The sequence below is a fragment of the Hemiscyllium ocellatum genome, chromosome 35 (assembly GCF_020745735.1).
Source record: "Hemiscyllium ocellatum isolate sHemOce1 chromosome 35, sHemOce1.pat.X.cur, whole genome shotgun sequence".
Taxonomy (NCBI): Eukaryota; Metazoa; Chordata; class Chondrichthyes; order Orectolobiformes; family Hemiscylliidae; genus Hemiscyllium; species Hemiscyllium ocellatum.
The window spans coordinates 8593369-8609504 of NC_083435.1; the positions used below are offsets into that span (position 1 = coordinate 8593369).

Genomic DNA, 16136 nt, shown 5'->3' on the forward strand with positions numbered 1-16136 from the left:
CAATCAGACACCAGCCACTTGCACTGAAGATTACATATTATTGATAACACTGAGTCTAGGATCACATGAAACTTCCAACCAACGTCTGCAGCACCATCTTTGAGACAGGCTGCTGCTTTCCATTGCCAAAGAATGTTGGGTGTGCTTTTTGAACCAGTATGTTCCTCATGCCACTTAAGGGCAGCTTTTGCAGCCATATATTTATATGCAATATTTAAATCCATTTTTCTTAAAATCAATCATTTAAAGAAAATTGTAATCAGACTTTTTTTAGACTGTCTTTGTCTCAACTTTTCAAAGGGACATTAGCAGTAACCACAACCCTGTCATTCTCCTAACACAGACGCTCTCTGTCTTTTTCTATTTGCATGTACAGTATATGTGCATTGCCTTTTAAACCTTTATAATCTGTCAGTCTCTGTAGCAGAAAGAGAAAAACTTCCATTTTCATTACATATCCACTGAAGCAAACCCATTATTTTGCTTATACTGTCTCCGAATGGCCTTACTTCCACTCCTGTGTCTTATGGTATTATGGTCTTTGTGAGTTCCTATGTTTCACTTTTCATTCGTCTGTCTTCTTACAAGTGTTGGCAATTTTCCAACAATCATACTTTATTTAATCTGTAAGGATATCAAGGGTTATGGAGAAAAGAATGGAAAATGGATTTGAGGATTATCAGATCAGCCATGATCTTATTGGATTGTAGAGCAGCCTCAATGGGCTGAATGGCCTACTTCTGTTTCTATATCTTGTGGTCTTATCCCTCCAAGGTCCTCAGAAGTCCCAAACTTCCCAGCAATGTTTTCTCACTCATTTCTCACCACTTATTCAAATGCCACATACAGTGCATTTTATTTTCATAAAAATGAAAACTTTAATCTTTTTCCTTAGATTAACAACTTCCTTTTCATTTCACTTTGCACTTAAATGCATATCTGCCTTTTGTCCAAGTGGACAAATATTACAGCCTCCTCTATTGAGACTTGTAGTTGAAGGGATATTTTAAGGTTAGTGCTAAGTGAACACTCAGCTCACTGCCCAGCTTTGCTCTGATTTAGCCAGTGGTAGGATTGCTCATAACAAAATTTGCCACCAACTGAGGCCCTGAATTATCCAGGAAGTCTGATAAAAAAAATTCATGTCAGGGTTTCTTGTCGGCTTCCAAGCAGGTTCTTCAGACAAAGGCTCTCAGTGATCAGTCGGGGTCTTAGTATTGGGATCCCCCTTCTTCCTCCAGACCAAAGGGGTCGCTATGGGCACCTGTATGGGGCCCAGCTAAGCCTGCCTCTTTGTTGGCTATGTAGAATAATCTATCTTCCATAGTTACACCGGCACCACTCCCCACCTCTTCCTCCACGACATTGATGACTGCATTGGCGCCACCTTGTGCTCCCACGAGGAGGTTGAGCAATTCATCAACTTCACCAACACATTCCACCCTGACCTTAAATTCACCTGGACCATCTCTGACACCTCCGTGACTACCTGGTAAGGTCCTCACCCCCCCCAACAAACCACCCTCCCGTCCTGACACCTTCCCCTGCCACTGCAGAAGTTGCAAAGCCTGTGCCCACACCTCCTCCCTTACCTCCATCCAAGGCCCTAAAGGAGCCTTCCACATCCATCAAAGTTTTACCTGCACATCCACCAATATCATTTATTGTATCCATTGCTCCCAATGTGATCTACTCCTCATTGGGAAGACTGGACGCCTCCTAGCAGAGCACTATAGGTAACATCTCCAGGACACCCACACCAATCAACCCCACCGCCCTCTGGCCCAACATTTCAACTCCCCCTCCCACTCTGCCAAGGACATGCAGGTCCTGGGCCTCCTCCCTTACCACCTGATACCTAGAGGAAGAACACCTCATCTTCCGCCTCTGAACACTTCAACCCCAGGGCATCAACGTGGACTTCACCAGTTTCCTCATTTCCCCTTCCACCATCTCACCCCAGCTCCAGCCTTCCAGCTCAGCACTGTCCCCATGACCTGTCCTACCTGCCTATCTTCCTTTCCACCGATCCACTCCACCCTCCTCTCTGACCTGTCACCTCCATCCCCACTCACCTATTGTACCAGTCAGGCATGGTGTAAAGGGCCTTGTGAGGCAGCCGTGGTTTAGTAAGGAATTGGAGTCCCTTGTGAAAGGGAAGAAGGCGGCATATGTAAAGATGAGGCGTGAAGGTTCAGTAGGGGCGATTGAGAGTTATAAGGTAGCCAGGAAGGAGCTAAAGAGGGAGCTAAGAGAAGCGAGAAGGGGACATGAAAAGTCTTTAGCTGGTAGGATTAGGGAGAACCCAAAGGCTTTCTATAGGTATGTCAAGAATAAAAGGATGACTAGGGTAGGTATCGGTCCAGTCAAGGATAGTAGTGGGAAGTTGTGTGTGGAGGCGGAGGAGATTGGAGAGACATTAAATCAGTACTTTTCATCAGTATTCACTCAGGAACAGGACACTGTTGCTGATGTGAATATGGAATCACAAATAATTAGAATGGATGCCCTGGAAATATGCAGGGAAGAGGTTTTGGGAATATTGGAAAGGATTAATATAGATAAGTCTCCTGGGCCTGATGGCATTTACCCCAGGATCCTATGGGAAGCTAGGGAGGAGATAGCAGAGCCATTGGCCTGGATTTTTATGTCGTCATTGTCTACGGGAATAGTACCAGAGGACTGGAGGATAGCGAATGTGGTCCCATTGTTCAAGAAAGGGAGTAGGGATAGCCCTAGTAACTATAGGCCAGTGAGTCTGACTTCAGTGGTGGGCAAAGTCTTAGAGAGAATGGTAAGGGATAAGATTTATGAACATCTGGGTAGGAATAACGTGATCAGGGATAGCCAACATGGTTTTGTGAAGGGCAGGTCGTGCCTCACAAACCTTATTGAGTTCTTTGAGAAGGTGACTAAGGAAGTGGATGAGGGTAAAGCAGTAGATGTTGTGTATATGGATTTTAGTAAGGCGTTCGATAAGGTTCCCCATGGTAGGCTAATGCTAAAACTTCGGAGGTATGGCATTGAGGATACATTAGAGGTTTGGATTAGGAATTGGCTGGCTGGAAGGAGACAGAGGGTAGTAGTTGATGGATTATGTTCATCTTGGAGCGCAGTTACTAGCGGTGTACCACAAGGATCTGTTTTGGGACCATTGCTTTTTGTTGTCTTTATAAATGATCTAGAGGAAGGACTTGAAAGCTGGGTAAGCAAGTTTGCGGATGACACAAAAGTCAGTGGAGTTGTGGATAGTGAGGAAGGAAGTGGTAGGTTACAGCGGGATATAGATAAGTTGCAGAGCTGGGCGGAAATGTGGCAAATGGAATTCAATGTAGCTAAGTGCGAAGTCGTTCACTTTGGTAGGAATAACAAGATGATGGATTACTGGGCTAATGGTAGGCTACTTGGTAGTGTGGATGAGCAGAGGGATCTTGGTGTCTATGTACACAGATCTCTGAAAGTTGCCACCCAGGTAAATAGTGCTGTGAGGAAGGCATATGGTGTACTGGGCTTTATTGGCAGAGGAATTGAGTTCCGGAGTCCTGAGGTCATGTTGCAGTTGTATAAGACTCTGGTGAGGCCTCATCTGGAGTATTGTGTGCAGTTTTGGTCGCCATACTATAGGAAGGATGTGGAAGCTTTAGAACGAGTGCAGAGGAGGTTTACCAGGATGTTGCCTGGAATGGTAGGAAAATCTTATGAGGAAAGGCTGAGGCACTTGGGGCTGTTCTCATTGGAGAAGAGAAGGTTTAGGGGAGATCTGATAGAAGTGTATAAGATGATTAGGGGTTTAGATAGGGTAGATACTAAGAACCTTTTACCGCTAATGGAGTCAGGTGTTACTAGGGGACATAGCTTTAAATTAAGGGGTGGTAGGTATAGGACAGATGTTAGGGGTAGATTCTTCACACAGCGGGTTGTGAGTTCATGGAATGCCCTGCCCGTATCAGTGGTGAACTCTCCTTCTTTATGGTCATTTAAGCAGGCATTGGATAGGCATTTGGAAGTTATTGGGCTAGTATAGGTTAGGTAGGATTCGGTCGGCGCAACATCGAGGGCCGAAGGGCCTGTACTGCGCTGTATCCTTCTATGTTCTATGTTCTATGTACTCTATGCTACTTTTTCTTCACCTCCACCCTCCTCTCATTTATCTCTCCACTCTGCAGGCACCGTCTCTATTTCTGATGAAGGGCCTTTGCCCGAAACGTCGATTTTCCTGCTCCTCGGGTGCTGCCTGACCTGCTGTGCTTTTCCAGCACCACTCAAATCTAGACTCTGGTTTCCAGCATCTGCAGTCTTTGTTTTTACCCAATCATGAAAGGCTGAACTTCTAATGTGTGCAGTACCAACAATAGCCACTGCAATTCTAATGGCGCTGCTGAGCAATGAAGAGCTGCTAGCTTTTGATGGGCCTCCTACTCCCAGTAGACACAACCTCCGCCTTACTTTCCTTAATTCTAAACAATAATCCAGAAAAGCAGCAGGAAACGGCTCAGGTCAGCTCTCTAAGTATCTCTGACACTCATGGTAACTTATTCCACTTGCCCATCGCTCTCTTAGTAAAGAAACTCCTTCACAACTTCCAACTGGAATTATTTGTAATTTGCTTTTACAGCCTCAAATTTCAAAGCTCTGAAAAGTCCAAGCATGGTAACTGAATACATCAGATTGATAGTTTTAAACCTCTCTCAGGTCTTCTCTTTTCAAGACTAACATAGATCAATCTTTGCTATTATACCTTTTTAGATTAGATTAGACTTAGATTAGATTAGACTTACAGTGTGGAAACAGGCCCTTCGGCCCAACAAGTCCACACCGACCCGCCGAAGCGAAACCCACCCATACCCCTACATTACCCCTTACCTAACACTACGGGCAATTTAGCATAGCCAATTCACCTGACCCGCACATCTTTGGACTGTGGGAGGAAACCGGAGCACCCGGAGGAAACCCACGCAGACACGGGGAGAACGTGCAAACTCCACACAGTCAGTCGCCTGAGTCGGGAATTGAACCCGGGTCTTCAGGCGCTGTGAGGCAGCAGTGCTAACCACTGTGCCACCGTGCCGCCCACTTTTCTCAGTTCTTATAAATATTTTTACACATTTTTCCTATAACTCAGTATCCTTTGACGAATATCCTCTTTCTGTGTCATGTCTGCAGCAATCAGAGTGGGCAATTCTCAGTGACTTGTAACAATGTGAATGTAATTGTTGCTGTCTAGATTTGGACAATCAGTCTCAATTCAGGTTTTTGTTTGTTTATTTCAAGATGAAACATCTCAGAAGAGGAGGTAGGACATGCACTTTACTGAAACTCTGCAAGTTGGTCATATTGTGAGGGATGACTTTATGATCAATTTATCATCAACTGTTTAATATTTGCATGGTAAGTGATCTCGAAATTGTACTGTCACTAGATGATAGTGTTCTCTCCATTGGAAAATTCAACAGACCTTTACCATTCCCAGTGTGGAGAGAAATATTGGATGACATTAACACTGATAAACATAGATAAATTATTTTGTCTTGATTTATCTCTTCTAACTTGAATCGTCTTTCATATAAATATTGAAAAGAGTGAGGTAGTTAGCAGCAGTGTTTTGCCCATTGACTGGAGAGCCACTGTTAGGGAATCAAACATCACTCAACTCCTTGAGAGAACAGCAGTCAGTATTCCAGCTAACTGGATCCTAGCCACTCGTAAATGGCATTGAGTGCCTTTGAGTGAGAGATCCAACCAAGGAATCACCAACTTTATATCAGTTTGCTGTGCTACATTATGCTGCATTCCTACTAGCTCCTCATTGCTAGGTTAATGGTGATGTCAGTTTGCAGCATGCTGTGATGGCAATCCACCAGCCGATATTCAAAAGATATATCAGAATACACAAAAGTGACACATTCCAGTCGAAACGAAAAAGTCCAGGGGAGGAGTCACCATCTGTGTTTAAGTATAAAGTTTAAAGATAGCATCAAACTTAAGGAAAAGTGATATCATTGTGCAAACTTGCATGTCAGGTCAGATTATTGAACACAATATAAAAAGCAACAAAGACTTCCTAAAATATTGAGTAAAAATATTAGGGTACGAGAAAATGTTAGCTTAAAATATTAGAAGAGTTTCTGAAGTTATTTAAAAATCAAAACATTTAATGCAGTGAGTTTAGGTCCCTTAGAAACTGAGTTAGGGGAATTAGTAATGGATAGTAAGGAAATGGCAGATGAATTAAACAGGTATTTTTACATCAAACTTCACTATAAATATCACAAATAATATCCCAGAAATAGCTGTTATCATGAAATAAAAGGGAGAGAGGAATGCAACAAAATTATAATCATCAGGGAGGTGGTACTGAGCAAATTGTTAGAACTGCAGGTTGACAAGGTCTAAGGTCCTAATGGATTTTAATCTAATAAGAAATAACTTATGAAATAGTTGATCTATTGATTTTAATTTGCCAAAATTGCTAGATTCCATTAGATTGGAAGATAGCAAGGAAACTAATTGATTGAAAAATGGAGAGAATCAGAAAGCAGTAAACTACAGGTCAGTTAGCTTAACATCTGCCTTAGGGAAGTTACTACAAACTATTATCAAAAATGTTAAATAAGCACTGAAAAAACAATCAGGCAGAGACAACATGTTTTTATTGAAAGGGAAGTCATGTTTAACCAAGGAAGTGGTGGAGGCTGGTACAACTGCAACATTTAAAAGGCATTTGGATGGGTATATGTGTAGGAAGGGTTTGGAAGGATATGAGCCAGGTGCTGGCAGGTGGGACTCAATTGGGTTGGGAAATCTGGTTGGCATGGACAGATTGGACCGAAGGGTCTGTTTCCATGTTGTACATCTCTATAACTCTATGACTCTAAGTAATGTGTGCTAAGAATGACATGGATCTGTACTTGGATTTGCAGTAGGCATTTCATCAGGTGCCACACTGAAGGTTATTGCATAAAGTAAGAGTTTGTGGTGGAATGGCTGACTGATTGTCACAGACAGAAGATTGGCTAGTAAACAGGAAAGACACCACTGTACTCAATCCAGATAAATATCTTTAATGTATCGGGAGATTATTAAGGTGGGTGTTGCACTGCTGGCCCCAAATCAAAGATAATTCATTATGATGAATCAGACCAGAAATATGTAGACATCATGATCTTGATCAGTACTTTTTCCATCAGCATTGAAGAAGAAGTGTGTTTACTTTGATGAGCAAATGTGTTGCCTAAGCTGTTCATGTACTTTAACATGATTGTGGCTGTGTTACATATTCCTGTCTCCAGGACAAGATGTTAGTCTTTCATTTGGAGGAGAGTCACCTCTTGACTTGGGTCTTGGAAAACCTAGGGGTGGAAACTATTGGTTAACCAGGTCTATTTTTCCAAAAGCAAAATATTGCAGGAAATCTGAAAAGAAACAAAAATGTTAGACATGCTGAGCTGGCCATACAGCAGTTGTGGAGAAAAAAGCAGAATTAACATTTCAGGTCAATGACCTATCATCAGAACCTAAGAAGGTGAGCAATCTAATAGTTGTAAACAGTGAAAAGGAGGAGCAGTTATAGAGGCATAGTCATACAGCATGGAAACAGACCCTTCAGTACAACAAGGAAGGTTGACCATGTTCCCACACTAAATTTGTCCCACCTACTTACACTTGGCCCATATCCCTCCAAATCTTTCCTATTAATGAAATTATTCTATGACTTCTAAAATTTCTAACTGTACCTGCATTCACCACTTCCCCTGGCAGTTCATTTCACATATGAACCGATCTCTATGTAAAAATGTTGCCCTTCCATGTCCTTTCTAAATCTTTTATCATCTTACCTTAAAAATATAACCCCTAGTTTTGAACGCTCCTATCCGAGGGAAAAGACCCTTATCATTCTCCTTATCAATGCCCCTCATGATTTTATAAACTTTTATAGTGAGAAAAAGTACAAGCCTTTCCAATCTATTTTTATATCTCAAACCATCCATTCCCAGCAACATCTTGTTAAATCTTTTCTGAACTTTCTCCAGTTTAATAATAGGAGAAAGTGAGGACTGCAGTTGCTGGAGACTAGAATTGAAAAATGTGCTGCTGGAAAAACACAGCAAGCCAGGCAGATCCGAGGAGCAGGAGAATTGACGTTTCGGGCATAAGCCCTTCTTCAGGAATGAAGAAGGGCTTTCTGAAGAAGGGCTTATGCCCGAAACATCCATTCTCCAGTTTAATAATATCCTGTCTATAACAGGGGTACCAGAACTGCACCAGAACTCCAGAAGAGGTCTCACCAATGTCCTGTACAAACTCAGCTTGATTTCCGATCTCCTATACTCAAAGGATGGAGCAATGAAGGCAAGTGTGCTAAATGCCTTAATCATCCTGCCAACCTGTGACACAAATTTCAAAGACTTATCTTTTGAACTCTTATGTTTTGCTGTTGTTCAACATTACCCAGGACCTGACTATTAATTTTATCAGTCCTGTCCTTATTCATATTATTAAACTCCAAATTAAACTCCATTTGGCACTCTTCTGTCCATTGACCCGATTGATCAAGATCTCTTTGTAATCTTAGATAACGTTCTTCACTGTCCACTATACCACCAAATTTGGTGTCACCTGCAAAATTACTAACCATGCATCCTATTTTCTCATCCAAATCATTTAAATAAATGACTAACAAAAGTGGACTCAGCACCAATCGCTATCGAACACTACTGTTATTGAGGAATAAGGTAAGAAGGCCAAAAGGAAAGGTGATGGACTTGAGGTATTACATTATTAAAAACCAAGTAGAGTAGTGGTAGGGAAAGTGAAACAAATGTTGTGCTTAGATGAACTATGAATGGCTGGATATTGGCTGTCCGAATGCAAAGTAATTGAATAAAGAAATATAAGAGATTTAAAAAAAACATGGAGAAAAGCTTAAATCAAAATGGAGGTGGAGATTTTAATCGAGCCTTGTTTGGTCAACATTGAGTCCAGAAGGCTGTAGAGAGCTGAGCTGAAAGATGGTGTTCCTCAAACTTGCTATGAGCTTTATTGAAACACCGTATCTCTATAATGACTGTCGGATCACATTCAATTATTTTGGTTTATGCTATCAATCTATCTATCTCAATATGAATACTGTGTGCATTCAGATAAAAACCATTTCATTAAGTCTTAATTTTTTTACATAACTCTTGATATTATTTGCTGATACATGTTTGGGTTTGTATCCCCTTTCCCTTCCTATTACTTTCTGGTTAGGATGATCTGAATCCATATCCCAAACTATTGCCTGATACTTTCTTTTTAATCTGCAATGTCTGGAGATTGGTTACAGCACAGTTCAGGTGGAGATTATCCCAAAAGTCCCATTCTCTCTTTCCCCAGTCTTGGGGTCAGAGCCCAAAACAGTTTTCCATCTGTTGTGTAAAATATCTCACTGCCTTGAATAATTTACTGGAGTAATTGAGCAATTTTTCTCCCATACTCAGTGGTTAGCACGGCTGCCTCAAAGCATCAAGGTCCCAGATTTGATTCCAGCCTCGGGCGACTGTGTGGAATTTGCGCATTCTCCCGTGTCTGCATGGGTTTCCTCCGGGTGCTCCAGTTTCCTCCCACAATCCAACGATATGCAGGTCAGGTGAATTGGCCACGCTAAATTGCCCAGAGTGATAGGTGCATTAGTCAGAGGGAGATGGGTTTGGGTGGGTTACTCTTTGGAGGGTCGGTGTGGAATGGTTGGGCCGAAGAGCCTGTTTCCGCGCTGTAGGGAATCTAATCTAATAGAGGCACAGACCTATGCATATATACATATATATGTATAAAGCTTTACACACACATGCTTGTACCCACCCAGACCCTCCATCCCCACAATTCACACCCAGCACATCCCTGTCACATGCACAACTTGCATCACGCCACACACACTCCTTCCCCACATAGACAACCTCACAACATGCACTCGCAAACTCCAAATAAACATCCTCAAAACACACCCACTCCACTCCCTCAAATGCACACACCCACTCAAACCTCACACACATGCACGTGTAGACACTCATACCCAGCTGCACACAGTAAATACCCCCCCAAAACACACCAAAAACATTATGCCCACACATGCTTCCCCATACACCCAAATCTTCCCCGCAGATACATACCTAACTATCACCCCAAATATAAAGAGCCTCAAACGCATCCTGCTGATTCTCTCACCTACATACACTCCCACCCACACGTAAACACCTCTCCTGTGCACAACCAAGCACATACCACCCACAAAAACCAAGCATAACCCCAACTCTCACCATCAGACTTATACTCCCTTCCCTCTACACCTCTACATGCACAACCAACTAACTCCTACACACTCCTAAAACCACCATCCCAACAAAGACCACCTCAGAAACCTCATCACACACATATACACACACAGACACAGACATACCCACCCCAACAATCTCATCCCACACACATGCACCTACTTTGTAATTCTCTGCTTTTTCTCCCAGTCTTTGTGACCTTGGATGTGGAAACAGCAAATCCACAGCTCGAGTTGTCCAAGGAGCTGAAGAGTTTGAGATGGTCTCATATCCAGAGGAGCTTTCCTCATGTTGCAAACAGGTTTATAATCTGGCCCTGTGCATAAGGATCAGAGGGATTCACATTAGAGAGACATTACTGGGAAGTGGAGGTGGTGCAGAATTAGTACTGGATTCTGGGAGTAGCCGCTGAGTCTGTGGAGAGGAAAAGACGGGTCAGTTTGAGCCCATAGACTGGTTTCTGGACCATTGGGTGGTATTGGAATCAGTTTAATATAAACTCCTCTCCGGAATCCCCTCTTCCCATTGTTGAGATCCCCAGGAAAGTGGGAGTTTAATTCAGTTATGAGTCTGCGATAGTTTCATTTTACAATGCAGACATCTCATCCTATCTCCACACCTTCAAAGGGAATAAATTCACAGAGAAGCTGCATCCATTCTTCTGGACTTGGACCATTTTCTGAGAATCTGCTTTGGTTCAGATTGGGATCTGGAAAAGGAGCTGGGTTTCTGAGGTGGTCACATCATTCCTGATATCAGAATGGCCTGGCTCTACAATTAGGGTCAGATGTCAGGAGTTAAGTGCTTGAAATCACCATCGACAATCAGTCATCACTAAATATGCCACTGAATTTCCAAACTTTACATTATCTGTAGATGAAATACTTGACGATATAAATGCCGGAAGATTAAAATAAAATAGACATGAAGGTCTCATTTTAAGGTCCTGATTTGTTGGAATTATGGGGAGATGTGGAGATGTTGGAAATTGAACACTTCATGTCTATTCTGATGGAGAAAGAGGAAGAGTGCTCCCTCACACCAATCCTGTCACATGGAGTGGTCCAAGTCATGTGGATCAAATATAATAACTTATATTGTATCCTTCACAAAGCTGATTCTGAACAGCTGCTCTGAAAGATCACAGATGTTGAGGTCTTGTATTGGCCAGCAGTCACTCTGTGAGAAGAGAGCTTTCACATTTAGCAAATAGCACTGGAACCTTCAAAAGGGTGTTGTTAATTTGCTCTGTTCTTACAAACAGATCCTTCCAGAATCGACAATGCCCAACTAATAGATCAGAAAACTTGGGGCAAAATGGGTCTCTTCTGTGTCCCTGAGGCATGCATTTTGTAATTAGTATGTTTGTTTTGCAATTTGACTGCTTTCAGCAACAACTAGCATCAATGATATATATCTCAACCTTTGTACACATGCCTCAAAATACCAAACCTCTCAACCTAGCAAAGAACAAATTGATCAGCAAATAAACTATTTGGGTTACCTGCTCTGCAATATTTACTCTCCTTTGTGTCTCTTTCTTGATGGATTTATGAGTCAGTCTGAGTAATTGAGAATGTAGTTTTAGTTACATTTGCCCAGTTTTTTGCCTCTGGTGCGTAATTCTCAGTTGGTCTGTTTGTTGAGTGGAGACTAGCTAGAGTGATCTTATGTGAGCATAAGAGGTATAGTTAGTAAGTTTGCAGATGACACTAAAATTGGAGGTGTAGTAGACAGCGAAGAAGGTTACCTCAGATTACAATGGGATCTTGTTCAATGGGCCAATGGGCTGAGGAGTGGCAGACGGAGTTTAATTTACATAAAAGTCAAGTGCTCTGTTTTGGAAAGGCAAGTCTTAGAAGGACTATAGACTTATTGGCAAGGTGCTGGGAAGTGTTGATGAACAAAGAGACCTTGGAGTGCAGGTTCATAGCTCCTAGAAAATGGAGTCACAGGTAGATAGGATAGTGAAGAAGGCGTTTGGTATGCTTTCCTTTATTGTTCAGAGTACTGACTACAGGAGGTGGGAGGTCTTGTTGCAGCTGTACAGGATGTTGGTTAGGCTCCTTTTGGAATATTGCGTGCAGTTCTGATCTCCTTCCTGGTGGAAGAATGTTGTGAATCTTGAAAGCATTCAGAAAGGATTTAAAAGGATGTTGGAGGATTTGAGCTATTGGGAGAGGTTGAACAGGCTGGGGCTGTTTTCCTTGGAGCATTGGAGGCTGAGGGGTGACCTTAGAGGTTTATAAAATCATGAGGGGCATGAATAGGGTAAATAGACAAAGTCTTTTCCCTGGGGTGGGGGAGTCCAGAACTAGGGGCATAGGTTTAGGGTGAGAGGGGAAAGACATAAAAGAGACTCAAGGGGCAACTTTTTCATGCAGAGAGTGGAGTATGTATGGAATGTGTTGCCAAAGGAAGTGGTGGAAGCTGTTACAATTGCAACATTTAAAAGGCATCTAGATGGGTATATGAGTAGGAAGGGTTTGGAGGGTTATGGGCTGGATGCTGGCAAGTGGGACTAGATTGGATTGGGATATCTGTTCAGCATGGAGAGTTGGACTGTCTCTGACTGTAAGTTCAACAGTTTCTATCTTTGCAGCATGTTATGTCCTCGCAGAACAAGTGCACAAAGGTAGTGTGCTCCCACATTTGTTAGCATTCATGAAACAGTAGTGGCTTCATTGGCTCAAGGCTATTTCAAAGATGGAAAGCAATCATATGTCGGATGGCTTTCTGTATCTGGGAACCAGATAACCAGTACAATCTGCAAGTTTCACTTTGAAGATGTTTGCAAGCTTGACATGAAGCTTCTGAATGTTGGTTATTGTACTTGGGAACTGTGCAAGCAAATAGCAAGCCACCTTTGGGCTGGCGTCCGCAACTTTAGTGATCAGCGGCTTAAGTATCTTATGCCAATTTACAGACAAATCCACAGAGACTATTGGCTTCATGTGTCGCACTATTACCTGTCAAGGATTGAACTTCAGCAAAGGCACACCTTGTAAAGGCACCCCATTCGAAGTAGATTGTTGTGGATGGACAAATGCCAGTAAAAATGTGGAATACTGTTCCTGATAGCATCCATGAACAACTTGGGTCTGATTTTATAATGATGTTTCCTTGTTCTGGACTATCCCAATAGAGAAAATGATTTCTCTTTTTGCTGTACTGTTTTTCCCTTTGAATTCAGCCATCTTGTGATAAAAGGTAATATCCATTCACCTTTTTAAAATTTACTTTTGTACCTGTCCACTAACTTTGCTTTGGTTGAACTCCCAAATCTGCTCCAGGACAGTTCCTGACTTGTGACCATTTGGATAATGTTCTGACCGAACTTTGTTTGAGCCACAGTGAATGATCTCATGCTCTCCCACATCGAATGTTTTTTTTTGTCTCAGTTTTACTGACTCACCTTATCTATCTGTGTTCCTTGGCAACTTTTTGCTGCTATCAACATTAGTTGCTGTACCTTTTCGCTGAGAGTTGTGAGCATATTTAGATATGCAGCTCTATTCCTTCCACGTTGCTTTATTTATATATATAAGTAGTGTTCCTGGTGCAGAGATGCCTGGAATATGCCCCTAGTTTGGTGCATACAGATGAATGAACTTTCTCACTTCTGCCTTGTAACTAATTCCCTATCCAAGCAGACAGGTTACCTCCAATTCAAAATGCTCTCATTTTGTTGGCAGTCTCTTAGATGAAACTTTGGAGAATTTAAATGAAAGTCCATAAACAACATCATTAATATGTACAACCTCATCAGCTTCACTAAGTTAGTTACAGATAATTTGTATATTGCACTGACTTATTTCTACCCACTTTTCAATTATTCATTTTCTTAATTATGTTTCTAAAAGACTGAAAGACTGTCTGAACTGGATGTCATCTCACCTCCTAATATAGTCACGTTCAGGACCTGAGAGGAGCTCCTTCAAACTGGTCAGCCTCACAACTTCAGAATGGTTCAAGTTTGTTGTTCATATTCCATATGTTATCATCACACCAGCTAATGCAGAATGCTTATATGAGACTAAGCTCTGTCTCATTTATTTGTCATTGACTAATTTGCCAATTAATTGTGTTAACATTGAATGTTTACTAAGCTAGATACAAGGGTGTTCTGTCCCATCCATACAACTCTATCCCTTTCCAGCTATTACGCTGCCTTTTCTCATGCCAGCTGGTCCACCAACCTGACCCCACCCAATATAGCATAATGATTAAACATTTTCTTATCTCTTTCCAGCTGTATTGTTTATCAATAGGACTTTCTGGACTTTGCTCGAAATCATGGAACTTTCCAGTTGTTTTTGCTCACATATTAATGTTTGTAGATGCTCTGCAGATTGCAATGTGTTCTTTTGTGATCTGTTATTATGTGAGAATTTTTCTTCTTGTTTTACTGCACTCAATATTTGAAAATCCTGGAGTTGATTCTTAATATCTCTCAGGAGATTATATGGTTCCAGTTGTTTGGAGAGGGTGCAGAGCGGTGAAAACGATTATGGCCAGTAGGTTAAATACTGGATTAGTGGTGCTGGAAGAGCACAGCAGTTCAGGCAGCATCCAAGGAGCAGCGAAATCGACATTTCGGGCAAAAGCCCTTCATTGGGAATAAAGGCAGTGAGCCTGAAGTGTGGAGAGATAAGCTAGAGGAGGGTGGGGATGGGGAGAATGGAGCATAGAGTACAATGGGTGAGTGGGGGAGGGGATGAAGGTGATAGGTCAGGGAGGAGAGGGTGGAGTGGATAGGTGGAAAAGGAGATAGGCAGGTAGGACAAGTCCGGACAAGTCAAGGGGACAGTGCTGAGCTGGAAGTTTGGAACTAGGGTGAGATGGGAGAAGTGGAAATGAGAAAACTGTTGAAGTCCACATTGATGCCCTGGGGTTGAAGTGTTCCGAGGCAGAAGATGAGGCGTTCTTCCTCCAGGCATCTGGTGGTGAGGGAGCGGCGGTGAAGGAGGCCCAGGACCTCCATGTCCTCAGCAGAGTGGAAGGGGGAGTTGAAATGTTGGGCCACGGGGCGGTGTGGTTGATTGGTGCGGGTGTCCCGGAGATGTTCCCTAAAGTGCTGTGCTAGGAGGCGCCCAGTCTCCCCAATGTAGAGGAGACCGCATCGGGAGCAACGGATACAATAAATGATATTAGTGGATGTGCAGGTAAAACTATGATGGATGTGAAAGGCTCTTTTAGGGCCTTAGATAGAGATGAGGGAGGAGGTGTGGGTTTTATAGTTCCTGCGGTGGCAGGGGAAAGTGCCAGGATGGGAGGGTGGATTGTAGGGGGGGCGTGGACCTGACCAGGTAGTCACGGAGGGAACGGTCTTTGCGGAAGGTGGAAAGGGGTGGGGAGGGAAATATATCCCTGGTGGTGGGGTCTTTTTGGAGGTGGCGGAAATGCCGGCAGATGATTTGGTTTATGTGAAGATTTGTAGGGTGGAAAGTGAGCACCAGGAACGTTCTGTCCTTGTTATGGTTGGAGGGCTGGGTCTGAGGGCAGAGGTGCGGGATGTGGATGAGATGCATTGGAGGGCATCTTTAACCATGTGGGAAGGGAAATTGCGGTCTCTAAAGAAGGAGGCCATCTGGTGTGTTCTGTTGGTGGAATTGGTCCTCCTGGGAGCAGATACGGCGGAGGCGGAGGAAATGGGAAAACGGGATGGCATTTTTGCAAGAGGTAGGGTGGGAAGAGGTGTAATCCAGGTAGCTGTGAGAGTCGGTGGGTTTGTAAAAAATGTCTCCAATCTCTACAGTTGTCGCAACCTCCAGGAGAATGCGTGTGTCCCTCTAGTGTTTGTTTTTCAATATTACGTAGTACAGG

At 42.8% G+C, this 16136-nt stretch overlaps 1 long non-coding RNA gene across 1 annotated transcript in view; it reads right to left on the bottom strand.

Moving 5' to 3' along the window:
- Positions 1-10574: 10574 nt before the first annotated feature.
- The window catches only part of LOC132832505 (uncharacterized), an 89432-nt gene continuing 83870 nt past the window's right edge, over positions 10575-16136 (bottom strand). Inside the window, exon 3 of the long non-coding RNA XR_009646958.1 lies at positions 10575-10626. This is a non-coding gene — a long non-coding RNA (uncharacterized LOC132832505). The remainder of the gene's footprint in view (positions 10627-16136) is intronic.